Genomic DNA, 6091 nt, shown 5'->3' with positions numbered 1-6091 from the left:
AGTGGTAGGGATAGGAGCCAGATGTATTGAGCTGTGACTGGGAAGTGAGGATAGAAAGGAAGGGTGTATGCATTTTGAGCAGTTTGCCAGAGAAGGGAGGACTGGATGGTGGCAGCTTGTGGAGGAAGTAGAAGAGACTAGGGACAGTCTTTCCTAGAACAGAAGAGTCTTGAGCATGATTGTCTATTGATGTGTTGGAGCCGTTAGAGAAGGTGCAGTTGAAGACACAAGAGAAAAGGTCATTGCTAAGTTAAGTCCTTAGAGGAATATAAAGGGGTTGGTTGTCCTTGAAAGAAGGACATATCCTTTCCTTTGGAGAGGAATGATAGAAGGAAAGAATGGAGGATGAAAGAGGTAATGGCCAGTTGCAGATATATCTAAATTTCAAAGGAATTCTATCTACAGTCTTCTTTTCTTTATCTGTGGAGGGGTGAGGATGCTGGTGTGGGCTCAGGCAGGAATACTTGAAAGTAGTAGGAAGCTTAAAACAACTGTCCAGAAGGAAGGGAACAAGAATAGACCTGAAATATCTCAACTCCAAGAGTGTTGAGTATCCATTGAACTTAGGCTGTGCACTGTAGGCCTTTCTGTCTTCCTCTTAATAATAACGGCTGACATTTATTGAGTGCTTCAACAGGATTCTTAGTGGCTTTCAGGCTTTCTCATCATGTGATTTTACAAGCACCCTGTTAGAAAGATTGCTGTTATCCCTATTTTACAGAAGAAGACATTGAGGCATGGAGGATTGTTAGTATTTATAATTGATGACTCTCTTGTATCAGCAGAGTTGGCATTCCTTACCCTGAGGCATTAGAGCAGGCAGGAACTTTGTTCCAATTCCCAATTTCTGGATCTTGATGGGCAGGAGTCTGCTAAGTAAAGAGTCTTGCCTGGCCAGTCCAAGGGCACCATTGTGGCATGGGTGGACAGGGTGGTGGAACATCAGTGTTACTGTTGACTTTCTGCAACTACATAGAGAACTCTCAAATCCTTGATTATTTCCTGATACTCTGACTAGGAAGATAGGTGAGTGGTGGTGATTTGTCAGTTACTGAATGCTAAGACAGTCACTTGAGACTGTGGATAAAAAGAGGGATCTTGTCCCTACGAGCCAGAAAGAAATTTTTTTTCTGCCAGTTATGCGGATCTATAAGCTTATGTAATGACATAGATTATTAACACCTTTTGTATTTTCCCTACTGGTATGCTAGGTAGAATTTGCAGGTAAGGTGCACACCTGGCTTGAGTGAAAGGGGAGAATGGTGGGATGGCATGGATGGAAGAGAAACGGACTTACCTTTTCCTGCTGCAGCCACTGGAGCATCATTTCCTTGTCCTTCCTCTTGAGGTTGCCATGGATACGCCTTTGCGTGGTGTCTTGAGATTGATTTTCATTATGATCAGATGATGACGTGGATTTAAAAAGAGAAAGGACAAAAAGGCCCTGTTTCTGGGGAGTGGCCGTGAGCTGTCCAAATGGCAGAACCTAGCACAGCCGAGGTGACTGTGGCTTTGTTGGCTGCTTTGGCTTTTGCTGAAGTTGTGAAATGGTGCATCTTTAGCTTTAGAGCGCAGGCTCAGGGTTCCCTGTCTTCAGGGTCCTAGTGCTCGGGACTTGCTGGGTAATTCACGGAGAGGAAGCAGCAGGAACTTCCAAGGAACTGTTAGGTAGGACTCCTGCTAACACTGAGAGTGTTGCAGTTTTTGAGTATAGGCTGGAATGCAAGTGCCTCTTGCCTTTCTGCAAAAATTACTTTATTGAGAGTAGGTGAGACCTACTGTGTAGCCAGCCTTTCTGGCTTTTGAAATCTGGGCCCATTGGAGGTGTGCCTGGAATAGCTGGGTACTCCGGGAGGAGGGGATTACTTTGGGAGATGGTAGAGCTTCATTCACATTGCAGGTGGGCTGCAGTCATTTCTGGGGATAGTGAGCTAGAAAGGTAAAGTAAGTCCATTTATGGTGCAGACCCTATCTGTATGAGATCAGTAGGGCAGATATTGGAGCGGGAACTAGGAACAAAGGTTGTGTAGTGTCTTTCTGGGGTGTTGTATCTTGAATCTAAGTTTACAAGTTTCCAGGCCCCCAGGCTCCATTCAGTGAGCAGATCTCCCTCCCTGACTTCTGAAGGATTTACCTCTTCCCCACTAGTGCTTTCAGAGATATACAACTTGAGCCTTAGTCTTAGGGTAAAAAAAGTCTGAATCTTGCTAGTTACTGTTGTTTCCTTTTCTCTGTGCGACCAAACTAGTCTACCTGGTGCCTGATGCAGTTCAGTCCTGTGTGGATGCTGCTTCCAGGTTGCCTAGAGTTCACACCAGCTCCTTTATGAAGGGGGTTGGGTCAGCTCAGGATTGAGGCTAGATGAGATAAGACAAGAGGTGACCAGGGGCTCAGTGGATGCTGAGGTAACAGCAGATAGAAATGGTGCAAACTGGATGCTAGAGACTTGCTTCTCACTTGTCCTCTTTTATTCTGAACACTGTGTTTCCATATCATTTTCTGAAATATTCTCCAAGACTACTGGTAACTGGTTTAGCAGGCAAAGATTTCCCTTCATTTCCCCATTTTCCTAGGCATTTCAGCAATATTTTAAATATCACTGGGGGAGAAAAATAGTTTAGAAATCCAGCAAGAATCTTTTTATTCTCTGGCTGACGGAACGTAAAATTCAGAATTGTCCTATGTGATAATAGTTGGCACCATGGGAGCTGTTGAAGGATCACTTACCTGTTGCTGCCTCCTTGTGTGTAATCAAATGTGCCCCCCTGTCATTTTTTCACTGTGGAACTCAGGTGGGTCATTTGACTTTGAGATTCAGTTCTATCACATGCAGAATGGAGATAATGCAATCTGTGTGTCTGCATCACACATTCATTTGGAAGGTCATAATAAACACTGTTATTGTACATAGTTAAATTTGTCCCAGAGAAGGCCTTAAGAACAGGACTCTGCTTCCTAACAGTCTGTTTTCTTCTCCATTCTGTTAATGCTTTCAATTATCAGTTTCTTTTATGCATGTTTGAAAACTTCAGAATTTATTCATTCATTTATTTATTCATACACACATACATCCATTTACTCATGTAACAACTGAGACCCTGCTGTGTTGGGTGTAAGCCATCACTGATGTACCTTCTCTGTCAGTATATATGCTGTGGTGGGTGCTACACTAAATATTTTACTTCAGTTTTATTTAACCCTTGCAGTACCGTTGTGAGGTAGGTATTATTTCCTCCTCTTTTTAGTTGAGGTACTTGGGGCTCTGAAAGTTACATACTTTATCCAGAGTACTACAAATGGGGAAACAGAACCAGTGCTGTACCCAGGTCTGTTCATCTCTGGAGCCCATGCAGCCTGCTGCCTCTTTCCCCTGCCTGTGATCAGAAGGCCTTCTCAGGCTTTCTGTGTGTCTCTGCATTGACCCCTTTCCTCTTCTCTTTCATTAGTCGGCTTCAGGTCCTTCTCACCCCTTGCTCTTGATTGTGTTACCCCTGTGCTTATCAAGTTGTCTCTGTCTCCACTCTGGCCTGCTCTGCCACTAGTTCGAACTTCCTGAAATACTTTTCACTATGCCGATCTCCTGTTCAGGAAGAAACTGGCTTCCTTTTGTTACTGGATCAAGTCCTTCTACCTCTCTCTGATGTTAAACAACTCATCATGCTTAGCCTTCTAGTAATTTCAGTGTTATTTTAATTTTAATAAATATTTGACTCTGAGCTACGGGTGATGGAGTCATAGGGGAAAAGTTGTAGGCTCTGCTTTAAAAGACTTAAAGATAGAACTTCACTGGAATTCTGCACTTCAGCCAAGCAAATCTTCTTTAATATTCCCTAGTCAAGCAGAATTATTTTTGTCTCTACTACTACATTCATATGCATATTTTAGTTGAAGTAATTGGGACTCTGAAAGTTAAATACTTTATCCAGAGTAATACAATTTCACAGGACTTTCCTCTCCACATACTCAAAAACAACCTATATTTCAAGGAATTGTCAGGCACCCCTTTTCTTTTTTACTTCTACTTTTTCCTGTGTGTAATTCCTTATGAAATTTACTATCTCGACCTTTAAGACTTACGTACAGTGTGTTAAGTCAGGTAATTCTTTGTGCTTCTAACAGCTTCTGATCTTTTTACAAAGTGCTTTTATGCGCTTTATCTACTTAAGCCTCATAACGCTAATCAGATATGGCAGATATTCCCATATTGAGGAGAAACAATCTCCAAGAAGTTAGGTGGCTAGTGAATTTTAAGAGTGTTCTTAGATCTGAGTATTTCTGAATCTTTGAAGACCGTGATTTAGAGGAAGAACATGGCCTTGGAACCCTGGAGATGTGTAGTAACAGTGAAGGACAGGAAGCAGCGGGGTCTCTGTTTCAGGCTTTATTGCAGGTTTGGCTCCATACGTTCCCTTCCCTTCCCTATAAATTCAGGGGAGTTGTTCTGTTCTCTGACTCTTGGTTTCCTTGTCAGTGTTTTCCTTGGCTTGCCTCTCTGTTTGGTCATTAAGATGACAAAAAACAAATATAACCCTGTTACTAGTTAAGTTGTTGTTGAGTACTGAGTACTTAACCAAATATGCCGCGTTGTCCTGAGCACTTTACATGGATTCTCTGGGCCAGTCCTCACAGTGACTCTCTGATACTCTTCACTGATTGTTCCCAGTTGACAGATGAGAAATTGAGGTACAGAAATGTTATGTTTATATAGCTACTAAGTAGTAAAGCGGCAATTGAACATAAACAGCCTGCATCTAGAATTGGTATTCATAACCATGGTATTTAAATATTACTTTTTCAGGTACTGTGCATGCTGGAAAGTGCTTTGAATGCAAGGAGCTGAGTGGCACTGCCACCTTGTAATGGTGAATGTGAAAGGGAGGCGGAACATGGAGATTTTGCAGAGGAAAAGAGAAAAACGTTTCTTAGGGGGCCTGACTTTCATTGTACTGTTAGGTTATCTGGGCTGCCTTAGGAAGAGGGTGAAGCTTAGCAGGACACAGTACGGCCAGCGAAGCCTAAGTGTAGCTAAGATAGGTATCTCTAGCCCAGTTGATCTAGATCCACGTTGCACTCAATGGAGTCATAGGTCAGACCCCAGATTAACCTTCTTGCCTGCTTAGGGTCTTTTTCTTGCTTCCTAGCTCATGTTAGATAGGTAAGTGAAGCAGAATCATACATAATCTTACTAAACATTTTAAATTATAAAATATAATTTAAATTTATATAAATAACTTATCCAAAGTCACAGAGCCAATTCAATTCAGGAACTGAACTGAGATTCAAGCTCAAACCTTAAGACTTTTGCTCCTGGACCTCTCTGGTGGCAAAAAGGATTAAGTATCAGCACTATGAAACAATCCACAGCCACTGCAGCACCAGTTCGATCCCCAGGCAGGGAGCTGACTTGCATGGCGCAGCAGACCTCTCCTGTCTCGCCCATTGCTCCCCTCAGCTGTATTTCAGTAGATCTTGCTCCTGTGTCCTTCTAGGCTAAAATGTAATCCATGTTGCCTAATTTTAAATAAGTCTGTGAGCAGAGAGAATATTTGATGTCTATATCTGAGTCCTCAAAGATACTGAGATACCCAAGGGCTTGGCTTGTGCCAGTGTCATCTCTCAGGTCTATATTAACAGAATGGGTCTCCCTCGAGATCCTGGACACAAGTATAAACGAACTTCCTGAGAACATCATCCCAGCATGCCCAGAGCTAAGCAGTAATGTTCTGGGATTGCCAAGCAGTGTGTCAGGGAGGAGTTAGGCTTCTCTGAGACCTAAGCCAGGTAAATATGAACATAGGAATAATACTAGACAAGAACAAGACCAGCCAAGAGTCGACTTTCATGGGCTATCTCTTGTGAAAAAGTGAGACACTTGTTAAAGAGAAAGCTACTAAGTGTGTTCTACTTTAAGAAAGTCTAAATTTACTCTTTGAATTTAGTAGAGCACTTTTGTAAAAGAACTCTAATTTTTAAAAAAAGATTTATTTATTTATGCATACAAGAACTGGGGCACAGGCCAGAAGTGCAGAAAGGTGAGAGGATTCACCAGAGACAGAGTGGGGAACAGAACTGGCAGACTGACTGAAATGCA

Source organism: Condylura cristata, unplaced genomic scaffold, assembly GCF_000260355.1.
Source record: "Condylura cristata isolate star-nosed mole 26May11 unplaced genomic scaffold, ConCri1.0 scaffold00031, whole genome shotgun sequence".
Taxonomy (NCBI): Eukaryota; Metazoa; Chordata; class Mammalia; order Eulipotyphla; family Talpidae; genus Condylura; species Condylura cristata.
The sequence above is the reverse complement of the archived record's forward strand: the minus strand, read 5'-3'. Positions refer to the sequence as shown.